This window comes from Homalodisca vitripennis, chromosome 5 (genome assembly GCF_021130785.1).
Source record: "Homalodisca vitripennis isolate AUS2020 chromosome 5, UT_GWSS_2.1, whole genome shotgun sequence".
Classification (NCBI taxonomy): domain Eukaryota; kingdom Metazoa; phylum Arthropoda; class Insecta; order Hemiptera; family Cicadellidae; genus Homalodisca; species Homalodisca vitripennis.
The window spans coordinates 24,212,060-24,235,495 of NC_060211.1; the positions used below are offsets into that span (position 1 = coordinate 24,212,060).

Below are 23,436 nucleotides of genomic sequence, written 5' to 3' on the forward strand. Positions count from 1 at the left end.
GACCTTAAAATCATGAATCCTTTGACCAATAAGAATCTATTTATTATGTTAAGATTTATCATTCAGGCGGGCTGACAGATCGACTGAAATATGGACGGACTGTCCTTTGACCTTAAAATCATGAATCATTTGACCAATAGGAATCTATTTATTATATTATGATGCACCAAGCTTCAAGTCTCTAAGACCTTTTTATAAAGAGTCGTCGCACAGTCACACGGAATGATAACTTACGATTTCAATACAGCTATGTCAGGTCCATAAAAAAATAGAAAAATAAACAACAAAACTGGATAATTGCAGTACCTTGCATACATTAGGTAAAGGCGGTTTTAATGACTCTGAAAGCTTTATTAACTAACTTTATCAAATCAATTACCTGGACAGATATTTTCGTTAAAAGTATATATTATTTTATCGACTTTTTATATAACGGGTTGCCCCTAATCTAGGTTGCCCAATGCTGTTTTGTTTGATAATAATAATAATTTAGCACGATAACACTCATTGTAAATTCGGGTTTTAGCAGGTAAGAAATCGCCCTTATCGCGACTTCTAATGATATGAGAATGCAAAGTTAAGGCACACTTTAATGAGCATACCTTTGTCCGAGTGCGCCCGTGCGTGTGGTCCGTTGATACAGGACAGTTTCCTAACGGCCGTACGAAGGTTGTGGATGAAGGACGGAGGTCCATGCTGCAGATCCTCAGTCGCCCAGGTGCCGCGCTTCTACTACTACCAGAAATAGGTGAGTCTGTTATACTGTTGTGTGTAAACAACATGTAATGGGCTGATCTTCCTTGACGATCCTCTCCATTCAGGGTCCAAATGTCTTACTTGAAGTTATCATTTCCTGGAAAAGTGGAAAGATTTCATAAAAAATGTTTAGCGTGTAAGTTAGGCGTGGTATGTTATAAAATAAGGTGATGTAAATTGGGCATTAAAGAAATGTTGAACTAATAAAATCAAATTTTAATTAGTTTTTTAACTCTTCAACAAAATTTAATTTTTTAACTCTCCCTGACGCAATACATTATAAGATAATCGTCCTTTAACAAAATTCACTCTTTATATATTTTATAGTTCATGCTTTATTCGAACCTAAAATATTTTGATAGTAATTTATAAATTTAGTAGAAGAACCTTGTAAAAAATCATATATGGCTTTGACAGGTTAACAATTGTAATTGACTGTTTTAAGTTAGTGCGTACGAAATAACGATAAGTGCGTAGCACTGCGATAGTATTCTCGTTGGCCAACAAGCATATATTATTCATATCAATATACTTATAATTTAATAATAGCGCAAAGAAACATAATTTGCTATAATTTTACTATTGCATTTTTATGCTTGAGGCATATGTATAGACAGTGTATTTACCATGTAAGGACGCAAAGGTGTCTTATGTGCATATATATGAGTTGCTCCCCTCACTCTTCACGTTGTAGTGAAGGAAACAAAATTGTCACTCACACAAGACTCTTTTGCTTCCTTACATGGTAAATACGATGGCTATACATATTTCTCAAGCACAAAAAGCAATATTAAAGTCATAGAAAAATATTTTTATTTGAGCTATTATTAAATTATATATATATATATATATATATATATATATATATATATATATATATATATTCGGAAATCTGTTAGACTTCTAAGACATACCGTGTTGTAACGTTGTAAGAAACTTTGCCGTCTCTTAGTAATAATGTTGAATAAAAAGAAAAACAGCATTAGCATTTTATTTAATTAATAAAAATATGTTAATATTAATATTTCCCCATGTAATAACTAATATACAAATAGTTAATTACGGTCTGTTTAACATAACTTTCCTCTTGACTCTTCGCTTTGATTAGTACTATTTACACAGCCATCTGGAAGTAAGGTGTCGCATCTTGGTGTAAATAACGTTCAAGGAGTACCAGCCCTTGGGGAAATTTAGTTAATTAACCAGAAGGACGACTGTTCTGTTAGTAAATAACTTCCTGGTGTGAATGGAAAATAATGTGGTGGAAGAGGAAGATTAAGACGAATTTGGTAATTGCGGTAAAATGACAATCTGGTGGTCACTCAGAAAGTGTAATTAAATATGTGCAATTTGATCTTCTTTATAGACCGAAGGGCAGACAGTAAACGACACGATTTTAGGAAGGATTTGTTGGGTCCTTAATAACGCTTATTTTAAGTTCAAAAATAAATTCTTACAAATAAAAATTCTAGTGTTAGCCAATTTTAATTTTTGGAAGACAAATTCCTGAATGGAGAGGGGAAGCCCACTTCATGTTACAATCAAAAGAGAACACCTTCACTATTATAAAGGGTGTCCCGTAACTCTCTCGACAAAGGTATACCACTGTATTGCTCAGGTCAAGACAAACATATTTCACCGTATCAACATGGGTGTCCGATGCTTAGTTTCCCATCTGCTGTCTGTATGTGTTTTTATTAAAAAATTAATATCTCAAAAAAAGTTAAATTATATCAAATCTGACTCTAACCTTTATGATAACAAGGCCAGTTACTGAAAACATATCATGAAATTATCTTTAGTATTTTCAAAATGGCGACCATAAGACATTTTAAGTTTCAATATCTTAAAAACTAGCAGTTTTTCTCTAAAACTACCAAATAACAGTTTTAGAGGATATTATCATAAATCTAATAACACCAAAATTATTTAAATAGAATGGTAAATAATTGATTTAGAGCAGTTTTATTGTGACAAGACATAGCCTACATTGAGAGCTGCTGTTTATTCAGTTTTTTTATTGTTGGCTGGCTGAGATCTCAATGTGGCCCATGTTTTGTCACAGTAAATTTGCTCTTATTTATTATTCGATTTAAATAATTTTTGTGTCATTATATTTGTGATAAAATCCTCTAATAATTCATTATTATTGTAATTCTTGATTAAAATTGCAGGTTTTTACGATCTTAAAAGTTTTATTGACCGCTATTTTGAAAATACTAAAGATAATTTCATGATCATTTTCCCAATGATTTGCCTTATCATCCTAAACATTTGAACCAAATTTGGAATAATTAAACTTATTAGTTTTTAAGATATTATTTTTTTTTCTAAAAAAAAAAACACATACAGACAGACAGATGGGAAACTAAGCATCGGAGACCTATGTTTATATGGTGAAATATGTATGTCTTGACCTGAGCAATTACGTTGTATACCTTTGTCCAGAGAGTTACGGGACACCCTGTATAGTCAGTGCTGCACGCGTCAACTGCTCACTTATAGCTTAGGTATGTACGTGTAGTAAGGAAGCAAAACAATTCTCATATAACTATTCAGTTGTGAACAAACAGTTAGACTGTACCTGTCGCAACGCTATTCATAAGAGAATCATTATTGTACATCCGCTTGTTAGTAAAACTACTCTATCATCATACGAGCGGGGAAATTGCTACTGTCATACTGTAATTTATCACAAGTAGCTTACATTGTTTCAGCTATAAATCAAGTATATAATGCTGTTTGTGGTATGTTTATAGTAAGCCTTGATTATGCTTTGTGTTTGCTACATTGCTGTAACGGCATTTTCAAATAATTGTGTATAAAAACTAATTGGATGCCAATTAAAAGAGGAATCTTTGTACGAGTTAGCATTGTGGTATATGTGAGAAGAAATAGAAGTTTTTTGGTGGTCAGTATTGTAGTACAATAAAACAAATGTTTCAAAACCTTTTAATTGTATCTAAAATATATTATTTGACCCAATATAATAAATAGTTTATCTTTTTTCCCTAGCACTGTCAACTATAATGCAAAATGGAAAATTTGTATACAATTTGTTTATTACAATTTAAAGAAAGCAATTTGTATTCAGCGCTCTGGAGCTTAGAGCCCAAAATGAACCAGTGATGATAAAAATTAAAATGGTAACAAATTTAAAACAAGCGTAGTTTATAGCTCTCATTTCGGTGTTAAAAATATACTAGATATTAAAAGAAATGCAATCCTTAGTTTAGTTACAACTACTTTATCTGTAATGGTTTCCTGATTTAAATTTAAATAGTTTACATGACATTTTAATTTATTATAAAAGTGTTTCGTTTTATGTAGTAACAGTGATAAATTTGAATTTTTTTAAGCCGTCTTGAGTGAGACTAGGCCCAAGCCAATGAAAGGTTTACGCTTTTTTTAGGTTTATACTCGCATTTTTTACTATTTATTTATATAAAAACTTCTCAAATATCACTCGTATTTACAGAACAATAAATTATTTTGTGCAGATCACAAAAGCAGTGGTGGAGTAACAGCAAAGTATTTTATGTTATGTCTCAAGAGTCATAGTCTTTGTTACAACTACGTAAATGCTTGTTATGTTTCATGTTATATTAATTCAGTGGTATAACATTATAACATATTTTCTGTTGTATCATTTGTCTGTGTTTTCATGTTACACTGATTACGTTTTCACGATATACTTTCAAGCGGTTCTTAATAGTTGTAGATCAACGATTACTGGCTTATGATCTCAGTGGCGTTACTGAGGGGGACGAGGGGGATAAATCACCCCCCCCTCAAAAAACCGAAATTAATTTAAATGCTTTCTTTGAATTTAAATTTAGATTTTTTCCATACCCCCCCCCACCCCCAAGTGTGATGTGATCTTCAATCAGACTCATCCTTGCCCCCAAAGCAAAGTCCTGGTTACGCCACTGTACGATCTAACTATTTGAATACAGTATTTATCCGTGTATTGCCACCCTAAACTCTATGAATTCAGAAAAGTCCGTGTAGAGTTTTAAAGACGGGTATTGTTTGACAGTCATTCTATGTCGGTGTAGACATTGTAGCGCCGCTGGATACTCACCTTAGTGGAAGACAGTCAACTATTGTCTGGATTTGGCAATGTGCGCATCATTGCGCATTGTGTGAGGTTAGTCAAAGCGATAGTGCGCAATTTACAGGCAATGGTTGAACGATGTCCTCAAACAAACAGCCAGTTCTGTTGTGACAGAGGACAGGTCTGATGGCCGGAAGCCGAAAAGGACGCTCAAAAGTTGGCAACCACTTACGTTTGTTATAAATTTAGATTCGAATAGTTGGTTTTATTCAAAACTTAATAAACATAACCTCAAAATGAAATGAAACCAGGTGCGCATTATATTACGAAAAGCGAATCTTGAAAATCTGTAATTCCAGGCAAGTCCTTTGTTTCTGTCCAGGCAAGTGTCTTATATATTCGTGGAGGAGAACCTCTTAACTCTCTCGAACTGGAAATCTGGTTTATTTTCCCTATTTGAGGTAAATTATTACGATAAAATTCACCATTACAAGTAGGTTTATATTCAAACTAAACGATAATGAACCAGTTGCTAAAATAATAAATAGTATTTCTTTGACGTTTTGTATTGAAATAATCTAGCTATATGATTTTTACGTCATTCTTGGCAGTTCGGCATTTGAATTTAAATAAGATTGAAATGATATGAAACATTGACATGATAGAAAACGAACTGTATTTTAGCCTGCTTCTTAGCCTAATTAAGGGCACAAAGATAGGCTTACCCCTCTAACATCAAAGGGGCACACAATAAGCTCAGGTTGACGTGTGAGGATCTATGAATCCACCCCAATATCCCAAAGCAAAAAAAAAAAAAAAAAAAAAAAAAAAAAAAAAAAAAAAAAAAAAAATAATGTATTTTACAACTGGACAATAATTAATTATGAATCGCGATTTCATAATGCTGCTTTGTATTCAGTGTTCAGCGAGGCAATGGAAATTCAAGGGTAAATAGGACTAGACTAAGATTGGGTTCTAAGAGGATAGATCGATTTAATTTTAACTTCTAATGGGAGGAAGATTTGACTTATCGATTATCCTTTGATACCTGAAACAATAACTTCCTCTGTAGATATTGTATTTTAGACGTTCTCTCGAGCAAAAGCAAAGAACAATGTGGTTTGGTATAACGGCATCCAGATTTAAATACGTAATTTTGGCCTCTAACTTTTTAGTCATAGTCTGTGATTTCATATACAAAAAAGATTGAATTACTAAATACTATTTGTTATCTTCCTTTTCGTTACCTTTCATCTTTGAACCTCCAAATCTTCTTGGATCTTACATCATCTTTGATCTCGACCCTCTTGACTTTAAACCTCTCCTTCTTCGGCCTAACGAAAAACTAATAATTATAATAATATTAATAATTATACTAAAGTAATAATTATTCAATTGCGGAGCCTGCCAATACTTCCTTATATTGTTGTTTGCGTAATATCCAATTTACGTTCTCAACACTTTTGAATTTAGCGAACGTTCTATTACCATTGTATCCTTAGGAGGATTTAGAAGTCACGCAGTCTCATGTACGAAAGCTCCTGTTCTTAGGGGCTGTCCATCATCCAATTTCTTAGAAACCAATTAGTGCGACATAGTTCTCCAGAAACGATTATGGGCTGCCGTGCGTGGAGCTTCATTCGCTGGAATTCCGAAAAATTCAGTCTCGTAAATACACTAATTAATTTTAAAGGATATATTTTGTATAGACCTTTGTAAAGGAACCACTTCGCAAATTTAATATCTCTCCATTGATGGACTAACATATGTATGGGCTAGGTTTCTAATATATTTCGTACCCATAGAGTGGCGTATTCTTCGTATTTATTATGAAACCTGTATAAAGACTTAAGGGCAAATAGGAGATTAAGTAAACAAAATGGTTTATATTCAATATACCTTGTTATGCCTCCATTAAAAAATAACTTATGTTCGTGAATCTAAATTTTGACCTTAGGGCTAAACTCTTAATATTAATAATGATTTATATATAACTCTATATATTTAATAGATTACGTCACAGGTTTTAATTAATTTTTTAAATTAATGTCACTTTAGACTATTACGATAACACTACAAATGTTTAGAACAGATAAACAATGAGTAGTCTAGACACTGTCATTGAAAATAAAATAATCATTTATCAAATTTAGTAACTGTATCACAAACTTAATTGAGTTATTTCACAAAACTATATTCAAATTTTTATAGAAAGTACGAATTTTGGTTACAGTTACACCATTTAAAATCATTCAGAATGAAATTTGAGGTTTTGCCATTTCACGATTTCATGTAACGTAGTTGACTTCATTTTGGTACAATCAAATTGTAACGTGTGTTATCTGCCAATAACTACAAACAAAACAAATTCAATTTTATTAATGAACTGATATAATTTATAACTTGATAAATGTTCAATTAATTCTTGTAAGACACAGTTTAAATGTAACAAAATGACCTTGTATCTTTCTGTCAACTGTCGAACAACATGCCTACGTAATATCACGTCTTTGTACACATAATGTTTAGTATACACAATTCAATTAAAAATCGGTATCAGTGAACGTGTTGAATAAGAAATGTACCGTACGTGGTACTTAGTACTTGGTCTATGAACTAAGAGAAAACTTGTACTGTAAAAGCACACCACGTTGTTTTCCCGAAATCAGTATTTTTTCGCAAGAAATAAATCGAACGTCAACCACGCTAGTTATGGTAAAGGTTAGGAGAGGGTATCAAAAATTCGTATCGGGTACCGTGAGACACATAAATTATCGTCATATCGCCGTCATAAAACTAAAGAAAGTGACTCAAAGGCGCTACTTTTAGGTTCTGTATAAGGTTACCTAACGCTCATCCAACATTTATTTTCGTGTCTGATATTAAGTGTGTCACGCTATGAAATGTGTTCTTATAACAAATTTATTTATCTAGGTATTTATTTATTTAATTATTTATTTATTATTTTTATTGTTTATTTATTTAATTATTTATCGTATTTAACCTAGTAAAGCACGACGTTCGGGTTCTTTCATAGAAATGAATTCTTTTATCGAATTTAATAATAACAGATATGCAATTCAAATGGGCTCTTGTTCATAGACTATTAGCTGATTCTGCAGGACCTTGTGGAATGTTTTGGTGGCGCTCTAGAAAGATCTAGAGCACCTGATGGACAAGGTGAGATAAAGCAATCGGGAGAAAGTAACCTTAACCTTGACTGATCCTGCAGTGTTGTTACATAAGCGGCCTCTCTAGCGTGTTGTAACATTTCATGTAATAAAGTTTTGTCAATAGAGAAGGCTCATTCAACTCATAGATTACGGTATTTTCTAGAAGTTGGCCTAAACCTCCTGAAAATATTGTCACGCACATTAAAACTTATTTGTTAAAAATTCCAAGTAATTGATCATTTCATTAAGTGGATTATATTGCATTTCAATCCATAAAACAGAATAGACTTAGACATTTTGACCACCAAAATAAATAGAAAAATAAAATTGTTATCGTTACCCAACGACACTAGTTTTCAAATATATATTCTATAATCCACGAGTTTTGTGTAAGGCCATGATGACAATGTTTTTCTGTTATATACTTCAGGGTCGATCAACGGTCCACTGTAAAACCGAGGTGAAATCATTTCGTTTTGATGTAAACAACTGGGACAGAGAGGCCTGAATACACAAATCGAGTTTGGCTGTAAACAGCTGTGACAGAGAGGCCTGAATACACAAATCGAGTTTGGCTGTAAACAGCTGTGACAGAGAGGCCTGAATACACAAATCGAGTTTGGCTGTAAACAGCTGTACAGAGAGGCCTGAATACACAAATCGAGTTTGGCTGTAAACAGCTGTGACAGAGAGGCCTGAACACACAAATCGAGTTTGGCTGTAAAGAACTGTGACAGAGAGGCCTGAACACACAAATCGAGTTTGGCTGTAAAGAACTGTGACAGAGAGGCCTGAATACACAAATCGAGTTTGGCTGTAAACAGCTGTGACAGAGAGGCCTGAATACACAAATCGAGTTTGGCTGTAAAGAACTGTGACAGAGAGGCCTGAATACACAAATCGAGTTTGGCTGTAAACAACTGTGACAAAGAGGCCTGAATACATAAATCGAGTTTGGCTGTAAACAACTGTGACAGAGAGGCCTGAATACACAGCTCGTTTTTGAATGTAAACAGCTGCTGCTGTGACAGAGAGATTTGAATAGACAGATCGTGTTTGGCATGGAAACATTTTACGCCAAAATTATTAAAGGTACAGAATTCCTGACGTTGTAACCTTGAGTATGTACGTTGTTAGAATGAAATGCTAGAATTATTACTAGAGCGTAAGTGAGGAAACACCTATCATAAAATGATCAGAATGAATTAAAAGAATGTTGATCGATTTAACAAATATTCTTTGGGCAGTTCGAGCTGTTTTAATTGCCCTACCTGGTAAACAATGTTTCAGGAATTAATTTTAGATGTATTTAGTTCAATTCCTAAATAATTGGATGCCAATCAACAATGTAATTTTGAAAAATGTTAAGAAAGTATAACAGTTCTTGATTGTTTTTAAATCCATTTTACATTTGTTTAAAAGAGACATAGATTAATGTACATTAGATAGATTTCATAGAAATCTACCTATTGCAATCGTAATGAAATTTCCGGGAGGTTTTTTTATTTTTTCAATCATGACCCCCCAGAATCCATAACTACATATCATAACTGTACTAACGGTGCTGTAAATATATCAACAAGCTATTTAGCTAATCAATTAAAAAATATCAGTGACAGTCATTTTTATCAGTGACCTTCTCTGATAATTTCTGTTTTACTAAACAGCTGATTTCAACACTACTACGTGCAGTGAAATATCAGTGAGGTCTACCAACTAAACGAATAGTAGAATAAAATTTCCCTTTACACAACCATACATACAGAAACGGTCATTGCTTTTTTTTAAATTTACTCGAACCCCACCAGTTTGTTAGTTGTGGTACCAACCTGTTTGTTGGTCTTAAATATAATATTTAAAAACTAGAAACAATTTAATGGATATTTATGCATAAACACGTTTCAATATAGATACTAATAAGAGAACTGTGGCAGTTAGAATGTATTTCCATAATACGTTTTTTGAGCGCGACGAGTGAACGACGTAACCAATAAATCAATTTGACCACATTAAAGTGTTGGTATTTTTACTAAGCACAACTATATCAATTTAATCTTTGCTGTATCTTCTATAGTTCCCACGATCCCTTCAGTGTGCATATTTTGAACATAATGCCTAAGGCAATTATAAAAAATGTTTTCACTTTTTTAGGTATCTCATAAATTTTCAAGGTGGCCATGCAAAGTTAGGCCAAGAATGGTTATGTCTGAATTATTATTAGACACTGTATGACAAAACAAAAGTGTTTTAGAATCATCAGGCCATTTACAACAAACTCTGTTCCAATGTGGGTTTTGATATCTCGTGATATTTCCAGATAGGATACTTACAAAGTTTTAAGAAGTATAAAAAATTGTGGCAATTATTGTGAACACGATTACTAATGTAGTCCCACTAATATTATAAATGAGAAAGTTTGAATGTTTGGATATTTGGATGTTTGGAGGTTTGTCCTCGAATCACGCTGAAACTGCTATACGGATTGTGCTGAAATTTGGAACAGGTATAGCTTTTGGTTTGAATTAACAGTTAGAGTGCTTTTTACCATCCATAACATATTCATTTCACCAAATAAAATCGAATTCAAATTGAGAAATTAGTTTGTTTACATTCGAATGTTATGATAAGAACGAAACGTGATAACGTTTCATAATTCAAATTAAACTGGCACTAAACATCTATTGACAGCTATAATTCGACAAACTTTCTGAAACATCTGTTTACATTGCTAATATAAATAAAAAGATAATGGCGGGCGACTTATTATGCCAAAACACCGGGGGTGAATTTAAACAACCAGAACAGACCCATATTGACCGCAGCAACTTTTTAGTTGTACGATACACTTTCATCATTGGGATAAAAAGGCTAACTCTTATTGTTACTGAAGCCATTAAAGTACTTCAATAAATTATCATGGAATGTAGGAGGGAAATAATAATCTTACAAAAACTGTTTCACTTTACGACTTCAGGATCCCAAACCTCTGTTCTTTAAAGTTAAATCTAAATTGGATCAGGGGATTGGAATAGCTTTGAGTGACTGTCGATTATCTCTAGACTGTTTATTATGTCATAGAAAAAGAATACATAGATATATTGTCCAGTTTTTCAACAGAAAATTTCGTGCGAAGCCGCGGGTAACTGCTAGTTCTTAATAAATTTAAACTAAACTTGGTACGGAGGCAGTACTTGCATATAGCTTGGATAAGTTCGTTAGACAGTTTTAACCATTAGAATGTTTCAAAACTGCGGTCATTCGCATTAGAGAAAAATGTATATCTCGGGTATTTTATAGCGTGGATCAAAATTGGCATCCTAATATTTCAAGATACAATTACTCTGACCTACTTATCAATAACTCTTAGATCGCGTAATAAACACGCTATTATATACCATTAGGTCATCGTTGTAATCTATGTAGTTTACGGACATTATATGCAGTTGCAAATAGTGGTTCTATATTCTCACCGCATGAGAAATATTTATATTCCAACCCGAATAGCTAAAAACAGTATGTTTTTATCAGCAATTTTTAATAATTTCTCCATACATACAAATAATTCGGCGGACGTCAGTTAGCGTTTAACCTTCCTGGTGGATAACAGGTGTGCAGAGGAAAGTTGAGGCAGAGGCGTGCTACAACACGTGACCAGCGGGTGCACGTGGCGAGGGGGTGACGGAGACGGAGAGCTCACGTGCAGGCCGCATGCGCCGCAGGAGATTCCCATCAGGAACGAGGACTCCTCATTACTGACACGGCCGTTACACTGAGGAAACCAGCACAATTGCGAGAGTCAAGGAATGCTACAGTAATTGTCATTGTTTATTGAGGTTTGTTGGCACAGGAGGAAGCGCTGCGAGTTTAGATGGGGAACTACTGGCCGGGAAACTACCTTAAACATCCTGCTTCATCGATCCTCTTAGACATGATAGGTAAGCTATAATAGACTTTTTCTGAGGAATAGCAATTTGGTATTCACGTTCCTTTGGGAGGCGTTTTCAATTAATCAACTATGTTTTAACTGTATTCGAACTAAACCATTTTATTACTGTTAGAATCGATAGTGATTTTCTAAGCCAAATCTGTCAAGAAATTGGAATGGTTTTTGAAATTGGTTTATTCCTTCACTACTCTCATACACGAAGGAGTTAGAAATTACTGGGTAACAATTTAGCAAAGTCGAGGTCTCAAACTATCAACCTTGTAAAATTGACTCTGAAACAAATTATATACACGCACTCAAATAAATAACCGAGGAAACGATTTCTATATAGATAATAACACTTCAGAAACCTTCAAACTGTTATATTAGCTGCATTGTCTTTGTTCAAAACGTTTCAGCAGACGCAGTTAAGCATGTAGGAATTTAAATATAATCCAATATGCACAAAATGTTGTCTCACTAGTCAAGAACTTTGCCAGGAAAAGCCTTTGGGGGGGGGGTTCAGACGTAATATTTTCCCGTAAGTGAACTAAGAGTAAGGCCCCATTTTGTTCCTTAAAAAGTTCTTGACCCGTTTCTTTGTTGAGAACGGTTTTTTCAGCAGTACATTTCAGTAATATACTGAATTATTTTAATAATAATAATCGTGTACTAAACAAGTAATTGAACAAATTTTGAGAGGACCAGACTCCTTGGATCCCCTTGCTGGCTACGTCCTTGTCATTGGTTTGAATATTAGTGGAGAGTTATAACATAATTGGTTAGTATATCATACGGGTTTTTCTTGTAAATTATGACTTGAGCGAGCATACGTAAAGTATACATGTATTAGCAAACGAAACACTTATACGGTTTTATACATTTTCATATTCTTTTCACGTAGTCCTTTAAAGTGCAGATCCTTTTTTCAGCAGCCAATGGTCACTAGTCACAATCAATTTGGTGGCTAAACTAAATTGAATTTGTCTTCATAACGTCCCAGTCGTCATAACGTTGTCGCGAAGAGCATTGGTCGAAAAGAGCATTGCTTGAACCTAGAAAGCTCTTACTTTGTGACGTGGAGAACAGTTATTTACAAAGTGCATGGAGACATGGTTGTTTCTGGTCTATGCCCTAAGGCATCAGTCTTTGGATCTGAGTTAGAGATATCAACGTTCTAAATCCTGTCTAGAACCGGTGCACTTTTTTATCACTACTGTCAACCTTCCCCTGTACCGACTATTCTCCTTACCCTGTTTGATAACATCTCTGCATAGGCTAATGGCCTATTGCAACGGGCAAATAAGGCTACAAGGCCTTCAACTCCAGATGCTGCAACTGCAGATCTCGCACGATGAAGAAAAATTATCCCCTTGGAAACTTAGGCAGGAAGAACGATAGTAGGAAGGACATTTGGATGTTCAGTATCATTAAGAAGAGCTGCTACGTGTCTTTCACGTTCAGGTGATTTCATTCACTTGATACAGTGATTATACCGAAAGACATGAAAATGCTGGAGGGGATCTTCTGACTCATAATAACAATACTCATTTGATTTTAAAATTCTTCAAGATGATCGATTAAAACAAAAGTCACCATTCTGAGCAATAATTTCTTTTGCCCTAGAAAGTTCTCTTTTCTTGGAGGCATTGTGATCTACTGTAAGCGAGTCACAAGAAGACCCTTGGCCCAGTGCAAGGTGCAGCTGTGTATCGTGGTGGTATCACCTTATTTTGTAAGCACTTAAGTCAGTAATTACGTCTGCAACATTAGTGCATACGATTATAGTTAGAGTATCAAGATAGGTGATTAGCGCCTTGAAATTGCCTGTATGTATTCACATACAGGCAATTTCAAGGCGCTAATCACCTCATTGGAACTTCCAGACTTCGGACTCTCCTACACTCATTTTGAACGGTCATCCTATTTCACACAGTGACAAGGTCAAAAATCTTGGACTGACTATTACAAAAAACCTTAGTTGGCCTATAATGTTACTGAGACTTGTGGCAGGGTATTTGCTGGTATTCATAGTCTTAAGCAATTTGCTATCTGTTTACCCTTGAATTTGAAAGTAATGCTAGTGAAGACCCTTATTTTCTGCTATTTCAATTACTGTAGCGTGGTTTTTAAATGGCTACGGTTGAGCTTTCGGAAGGATTACAACGTGCTCAAAATTATTGTGTTCGCTTTACCTTCGACCTGAGACTTATATGACCATATAACACCCTTCATCAATCAGTCATTGAATCTACTATATCAGTTCCACATTCTTAGCATGTTACATTCTATTTTGTATAACGATTATTCCCCTTCTTATTTGTCTGAACACTTTTCTTTTATTGCTGAAACAAGCAATTGGAATATTCGACGTGGAGCCTTTTGGTTGCCTATTCCTGTTCATAGATCTTCTATTTACAGTAAATCATTCACAGTCTCTGCTTGTCGACTCGATCTTGAAATCTTAAAACGTCCATCTTTTACCGTACTGTCCATTATATTCTATATGTCGTTCTGTCTACCTGGGGACTGAAAAAATAGCAACCATACCAGCTAGTAAATAAATTTGGCTACGATTATAATGGTCCATGTATTATTGTTGTCTATCTGTACAGCGCTTATTTAATTATGAGTTGCTTAAAAAAGTGAAGTGTCCAATTTTCACAATTAAACTGTTCAACACTGCACTTAAATCTGAATTATGACTTTTCTTCTCCAATCGTTTATTACATAAGTTTCCTATCTTTGTGTAATGCAATGTATACTTTGTTATTAACATATAACAACACATCGAAAATTAAATTTTATACAACACTGAATTGTTTAATTGGGTAAGTGCCAAATATTACATAATGTGATTGATGTTTCCTTATATTTTATAGTAAGGAATACGAGTAAAGTGTTCAAAACGATGGATACCTACAATACGTTTTTGCTTTGTGTGTGTAAGAGTTCCCGCAAGTTCGCACCTACTCTGTCAGCAGTGTTCGCCAATGCACCCATGCTCTATGTTCTGTGCCCAAAATAAAATCTCCACATAGGCGTACAGTGTTAGTTTCTCCTTCAGAAAAGAACCTTAGACACAAGGCCTGATATAAAGAAGGGCAGACATCACATAGATTGAATACAAATTGAAGTGATCTGTTATATAACGCATCCATTGTGACTTAACACAAGCGAAAAACTAACACCGTGTTGTTCATGAAACACTCCGATGATAGAAGCAAGAAAATATTGCACTTCCAAATAAGGTTTTAAGAGACTCTAAAGTTTATACCGAGTTTAATTAAAACGGTGGTCTAGTAGTGTTAAGCGCAAGCAGGTTATTACGTTACCCAACGTTTAATGATGAACAATAAAGCGTTTAGCGGGCGAGCGGCCTTGCACGTAGCTGTTTCACTTTCTCAAATTCATGGCTCGCGGGATGGCGGGAAATGACACTTTCCCTTGACCGACTGACAACACGTGACGTGGACACGACCTTGACCCTAGCTGTGGTCTTGGTCACCTGGTCACCGGTTGTTTGTGTTTACGAATCTACGCCGTTATTGCATCACCAATAACGCTCATTCACTCGCGGTGGAATGTGCTGGAGTTTTAATAGGAATAACTCCACCAGTTTTTTGTTCCCTTTGGACAATAAGCTTGAAATTGCATCTAGCTCTATAAGGACGGTCCTTTGCGCTGCTTCCGGAATGACAACTCATTCAGGATGAGTAAGGTTGGGAGTAGGTGCCGTCTCCTATCGAGATCCACGAGGAAGAAATAAGAGGCTCTAATCTCAAGTCATGTCCCCTCAAAATAATTAGCTCAGCTCTGAACCAGCCTCTCCAGTCAGAGCAGGCAGGGGCTGGAACACACCCTTATGTCTAGGCTAGCAAGAACCTTTGACACTTAGCGAACGAACCCCAACAGTCATTTTCCTCAGTAGACTAGACCTATCGAATTAATCTTGCACCCCAGATTGTCGGAATTTGCGGATGTGTTTCCTAGACATCCATAAGGTTTCCCAGTTTTGAGTGATACGTCGGTTTTTGCTGTGCCCAGTGTGGGTTCAACTGGAAGGTATAAATCTGCCAGAAGTAATCCCTGCTGGGTAAACTCTACCAGTTATTTGAAGTGCTGATTCTTTGATATCGCAATATCTTGAGTATTGTGTCACTATGAACAGAGCATGATAATTTCAGTATTAGTAAATTTTATTGGCCTTTGGAATATTTTCCTCAGCTAGAACTGGTTATTGTTGATCATGCGATTGATGCTGATTCATACCTGCCGGATTGTTTTGAAGAGCTAGTCATGCTGTGAAACTACAGAATTAATAATTAATCGCCAGCACCATCCATTATAAGATAGCTATGGTAGGAAGAGTTGATTCAATATGGTTTTTGAGTTTAGCTCTAGTTCGCCTTCCTATTAATTGACTCCTGGAATTTGGAGTCATGTTCGTCTGGAGAGATCCAATGAACTTTGGCGATGAAGAAGCTCAGAATGACCTCTTGAGTACACCTACCTGATGGGATAATTGCTATTTTCCTTGTCAATGTTATTATTTCCAGAGCTTCACTCATAAGCAGGAACGATGAAACAATATTCAAATTTGCAATGTGAAGTAAGAACGGCTGTTTCATAGTAATTGTAACCAAGTACGAGTACATTGACGTCACAAAGGCGCGAGCCTTGGGATGGCGTGCTGGATAACGTGGATCTCCGCGTGATGGGCGTGAGATTGTCGGAGCCGCCCGTCCTTCCTTCCGTTTAAGCAAATATAATTGAAGGATAACGTACGAAACATACCCATGGGTAATTGAGGAAAGTCTTAATCAAACCTTGGCACATACCTTGGGGGTTCGCAATTCAGGTCTCCTCCAAGAACAGCAATTTCTCCGAACACGCGTCGCCGACAAGTGGTGGTGTTTTCTGACACAGTCACGAAATATTACACGTGCCACATGTGAAAAAGCTAACTATAAAGATCAATATTTGGTGTAGAATCAGAGCAAAAATTATGTCATGAAAAGTCTGAGGGTTAAGATCTGGTATCCAGCATATGACCGTAGTTGCTACGATTCCGTAACTAAGTATCTAGATTTTGTGCCCACTAGGCTCTAATTACTTCTTTTATCTTTCTAAGAATGTTAGTATCATGTGAATCGTTATCTTTAATACTTATGTGTCTCGGAATATAGCTTCGAGTTTTACACATTCTATACAGTACTCATATCATAGCATATTTTCTACTCTCTACAAACTCCACATTCAGGGGATATACATAAAATAAATACAACGTGTTACAATGAGCTGAAAACATTCTACACCGGTTTATTCTTAACCTCTGAATTAAAACGCGACATTCTTCCTGCAAAGCCTAGATCCAGACAGAGGAAAAGATCATTTTAAATTAAAACTATCTGTATTATAACAGTAATTGTATTATTTTTTTCCTCAATGTGTATTAAAGATGTAACAATCTCATTTTCATAACTCATTTTGTTTAAGACTTTAGTGTTTAGCTTTTAGTGTGGGTTTACTTTAAAACAACTACCAACAAACCAACAAGAGCCATTTTTCTAGAGTTTTATTTTACTTCTCTTTTTTGAAAATTATGAACTGCTTGAACTCTGGAAGGTCTAAGAAGTCTTCTAGTACAGTTCTTGTATCACCCTGAATACATTCATCCATTCTTACCCTCACGATATTCATTCAGCCTCATCAATTCGATATATTTTCTTTCAACATTCAATTATCAAAACTAAAACTCCTATTTGTCTGACCGATCACTTCAATTTTATCTATAATATTAGTGAACGACCTACTGAAGGAGAGCCACTTTACTATCAATTCCAGCCTTTATAACGCTCTCCCTGATGATATTAGAAGTACTGAGGGTCGTGCGTGCTTTGGGGAGGGGAAGGGGGTCAGGAAAGTTCATGAGTTATTTCATGTGAATTTAAGTAATTTTGTTTACAATCTATTATAATGTATAAGTATGTTAAAAGTTTTCACGTGTCTGTATTCAGTTATTGCTAATTTACTGTATACGATATGAGGTTGAATGGTAGAGAGGGCTTGTCAGCCCTAACTCCTCCCATCTTTATTAATAAAGGAATTTTTAACTTCATTTCATTTCACTTTCAGGGGTTACAGCTTCCTCTAGTTCTTCCTTTAGAATTTAGACATCAGTCCAACATCACAGTCGTGTTCCGCGACAGCTCCATTTTAGTACATCATTAAACATTTATAACAATATACATGATAGAACATACCTTGTCGTACAGTACAATCTGAAGTTGCATAAGCGTTCTATAAACCAAAAATTCATCATCATAGGGTAATGTGCGAACCGGGTAGACCCACTGGTTTTTGTTTATTTGTTTCGTATTCCTGCCATATTTGTTATGTGTTGTTCCCACTTAATAACAATTTTGACAAAGCTAACGCCCATGTATGTAAAGTTACTATTTTTTTATGGTTGTACATTTATATTTATATATATATATATATATATATATATATCGAAATACGAAAGCAACCTTAAGACTGTCAAGTAAAACAAGGTATTGTATTGGAACTGAGTTTTAATAAAATCTGTAACAGGCAAAGGGACCAATATTACTATAACCTATACCTATACTATATGACCTACATTGTTCACTCAGGCTTGTATAAAACACGAACAATCCCACTTTACTAAGACACTTTAATAAAACTCTGTAGGGTGTGTATTTGTGTTTATCCGTTGAGTGGTTGTCTATTAATTGTGTATTAGATTTATCTATCGATTTTGTAATAATAATAAATATTTATTCTGCCAGAAATACAAATACATAGTATAATAAAATATATAAGTCTAAAATTAATAACAGAAGAATATAATGTGTACCCATTTACATTCATAAACAATTATACAACTTTTCATTTAAAAATGCAAATATTACATTAACAGAGAAATTAGTATATACATACACATTATCGCAAAATAAATAGGGGTCTTCTAGGTGAAACCTGAATTGGGATCGCCATCACTTGAATGAATAAAATTCTAAAGCAAAGCTAGCAGCGACTCGCAACACAAGAAAATGAATACATAAAAACTTACTTTAAACAGTGAAAAAATACAATCCAATATTTCTGTACTTGAAAAACTTAGGAATAATGATGGTTGATAAAGAAGAAAATGCTAAGTAAAACCGCCACACAAATAAACTGGCACGACCATCATATGTAGCAGCTTTCTCTCTTAATTAAATCTCAACAACCATTTTAACCCAACCTCCTACCTTACTATTATCAATACATTCTTGTCCAAAAAGCCATATTCTTAAATTCTTAAAAAATTGTTTAAATGAGACAAAGTCAAGAATTTTAGCATTCATAATTGAACAATCGTGGTGTAACACTACTGTAAAATATTTTTTGAGCATTGAAATCGGATTTGGGCACCCAAACTATCTGATATCTTCTTAGGTTGTAGATTATACTTCCTTTAAACTTTGCATATATAGATATATCGTAATGGAAGAATCTTTAAATCAGCAAAAATTGGTCATGTATATTCAAAACCCCCCTCTCCAGAAATCAATCTTACGAATCTTTTTTGAACAAAAAAAATGTAATGGGATACAGTGTAGAGCTATAGGCGATTCCATTCCACCTCAGCCCCTGATTCCATAACTGAAATCACATCCTACAAGTTCATGGTATACATTAACTAATAACTTACTAGTCCAACACTTTCTACTAGAAAATACAACTTTATCAAACTAATACAAATATCTCTTTTTAATTTTGCTACACGTTCCTTCCGTGACAGACTACTATCAATGACAACTCCTAAGTACTTAATACTACTAACTTGCTCTAGCTCTAAACAATTACGAATAATATTGTTGACTCAAATTAACACACGCAAAGCTATGAAATTTTAAAGGTTTGTCTAAGTTAACTTACACTTCTGAGGCTAAATATCAATTTTTTTTACTTAATATTATGTTGTTCTTGAGCCTGAGAAAGAATAGGTCTCTCGTCATGTTGCTATACAAGGTGTTAATATCTTGGGTTTCGAAGGAAAATGCAATATCATTGGGTAAAGCGACCATTAAAGCGTCCATTACACGGATCGTTGATGCAGTTTAAAAACAGGATGGGACCAATACCGAACCTTGAGGAACTCCATGTTCTATTATACCAGGGTTACCAAAACAGTTGTCTATCCTAACAATTTGTACCCTGCCCGATAGAGAACACTCCAAGAGGCAAGCCTCTTATACCTGCCACCCGCAATTTGTCAAGTAAAATTTTGTGATCTATTGTGCCAAAAGCTTATGTTAAATCGACAAATTGAGCAGAAGTTATTTTACTGGTATTGAATGGTTCATATACAGCCTCCATTAATGTGATCAGGATCTCTTCCGTAGACAAGCCCTCTCGAAAACCAAACCGATTATCGCTAAAAAAATTTGTTTTTATTTAAAAACTACATCAATTGATTTTTGATTATTTTTTTCAAACACCTTTGCAAACACTGATAACAGAGAAATCAGGCGATAGTATTCGGGGTGCTCACAAGCAGGTGCGTGGAAAAACAGCTTGTTGAAATTATCTTAGCCTATCCATAGAGGAAGACAGCAACACTCTTGTAATGACTCGTGTTTTGAAGCCAAACGTACGATCAGACTTCATTCTGACTCTGACGTCTATTAACGTTCGTTCCATTCACACGAACGTTCAGCGCGGGAAACAACTTGTTGAAATATTATTAGCCTATCCCTAGAGGTAGACAACAACACTCTTGCAATAACTCATGTCTTGACGTCAAACGTACGATCAGACTTCATTCTGACGCTGACGTCTACTAACGTTCCTTCCACTCAATCGGCGCGGGAAACAACTTGTTGAAATAATCTTAGCCTATCCATAGAGGAAGACAACAACATTCTTGTAGTAACTCGTGTCTTGACGTCAAAAGTACGATAAGACTTCATTCTGAAGCTGACGTCTATTAATGTTCCTTCCACTCATTCGGCGCGGGAAACAGCTTGTTGGTAATCTTAGCGACACTCTATTGTAATGACTGACTCGTGCCTTGGCGTCAAACGTACGATCAGATCATTCTGACGCTAACGGGTTCATTCCATTCAATAGGCACGGATAACAGCTTGCTGAAATAATCTTAGCCCATCCATAAAGGTTGACAGCAGTAACATCCTTGCAATGACTTAGGTATTGACGTCAAATGGGTGTTTTGACAGAGTGGAATATTTTTGTCATCTTGTTTTGTGGATTTCGTGGGGTGTACTAACATCACAAACATCCTATTGTTCTCTATTAATACAAGCATGACATGGAATTCTGGGCCACCTATTTGATTAAAGCCATATTTTAAACTTTTCAGCGTTGAATTTTCTGTTCTCATTTGTTTACTATTATGTAAAATAAACTATTTGTATTGAACAAAATCTTAATGAAAATTAGACTGGAAGAAATAATAGTTATTAACAATAGTTCTTAGCTATTCTGATTTCCAACGTGAAATTAGTAATTTCTTACAATTACGCGTACCTTTTTTGTTTGCGTTTTATCTTTACTTTCCATCTTATAGGACATTTTACTGTTTTTACCAACCAAAGGTAATTTTTTTTTATTACATCGAATTTTTAAATACTTAAATTATTTTATAAGAATTTTACTTTTTAATAGCAGTAAGAACTCTCCGATGTGTATAATGAATAGAACTTGCAGGTGTACGGCGATAACCGTTATATTATGAAACATACAGATCGTCTCTAGAACATACTTCATGTCATCCTGTGGTCAGTACTAGTACTACCATTGAGGGGATTCAGCGAATTATCTTCACTATGGCCTTAGTTGCTGATGTCCATGAGAACTTACGGCCGACTTGGAATGCGTTTGTTTTACACATCAACTCACATCGACCTGTAGAATCTTCGGACTCAAATAAGGCAAAGACATTTAAGTAGTCCTATATATGACATGCCCAGTAGGATAATGTGAAATAGGTTACGTTTATTTTGTTGAAACAAATATTTTATTAAACGTTGCTTCAACAGAGCACCAGTACAAGTTGGTTTCAGCTCGCTAAATCAACAACATTCCCTGAAAGAATTTGCTTCTTAACAAATTTTAGTGACTTTTAATATAAATTAGCCACTTTTTGCTTGTCTTTAATATTCATGACAGACTGGGTTTTTTGTGACTTGATGGAATTTTGGCTGACCAATTTAATTATTTTGGCCTGATCGAATTTTATCACATTTTCTGATCAACCCTGCATGTGGTCTGCTCAAGACTTAATGAAGAGTTCCACAGAACGTCCTAGCTTCCCAATCCTTTTTCCCAAGCATTAGATTTTAGCTACTTAAAAAACCTAAACCGAATATTATACCTTTTTCTCAAACTCTTTCATCACGACCACCCTCAGAATGACTTGAACTTATATTGTGGTCTCATGTAAAGTGGTCAAAGAAATGTACATACTGAAAAATATTACTCCTGTGTATTTCAAACTGTGATCTAATTTAGGACTACAAGTAGTGTTTAAATTGATGCAGTTATAGATGTGAGCCTCTCTTTGCAGCATTAACAAAATCTTTCACTTTGGTTCTACAGTAACTGTTATACCTTGGAGCAGCTGAAATAATAGATAAGTTGCCACATCTGTTGAGTTGATCTTTGGTGGTCAGGTACATCTAGTCCGTTATAACACCGTTGATTCTGATATTTCTGCAAAGAGCAAACTCTGGCATTAAACTAAAAACCACTCCATCCTTAAGAACCAGGTGACGAAACTCAGCCATGCCGTGGCTGTAACGTGTTATCTATAGTGTTCCCTACTGACGACGGGCTAATGCAAGAGTTGATTGGCTAAAAACAGGGATCTCCTTGGACCGTAGTTGCGTAAGCGAGGCACGTCCAGCTCCGAGCCTTGCGTAGGTACTGACATTAATCTCATCTCTACAGCAGAGATTGATGTCTTTACTATCGGACAGTTTCTCCACAGTTTCAAACACCAGAGGATGTGTTGGAAGATATTTTATCACGTATAGTATGTTATAGAAACAGTAATCACAAATTCAAATTTGTCGCCAAACATCAAAATGAGCTGAATTTTCAAGTACCTCCTTGCTGAATGGTTTGGCAAAACCTCACGATGAACTAATACAATTTCTTTTTGGACTTTGTGGAATTGTGAGTTACGTCAATGAGGGAGAATAAAACATTTTACTTTGACTATTTAACTTAACGCATAATTTATTTTGTTGTACCATAGGCAAACCTTTTGGGTTAATGTCTAAAAGAAATACATTTAAATTTAAAAAAAATATATTGTTGATAATGCTTTTTGATTTTCTTTAGTCGTTTTTCACTATATAAAATGTATATGCTTTAGTGTCTAACAGGAGAATGTTATCTTATATATTTTCATTCAGGAATATATGTTATATTTAGAACTTTTTCTCCATACACAGTCTTCATGGGGAAATATTCTTCTTTTTTACTCT

The 23,436-nt window shown here is 34.9% G+C and overlaps 1 protein-coding gene across 1 annotated transcript in view; it reads left to right on the top strand.

Annotated features, from left to right (window-relative positions):
- Positions 1-622: 622 nt before the first annotated feature.
- The window catches only part of LOC124361863 (laccase-2-like), a 66,565-nt gene continuing 43,751 nt past the window's right edge, over positions 623-23,436 (top strand). Inside the window, exon 1 of the mRNA XM_046815905.1 lies at positions 623-748. The gene's annotated coding sequence lies outside the window, so the exon portion shown is untranslated. The remainder of the gene's footprint in view (positions 749-23,436) is intronic.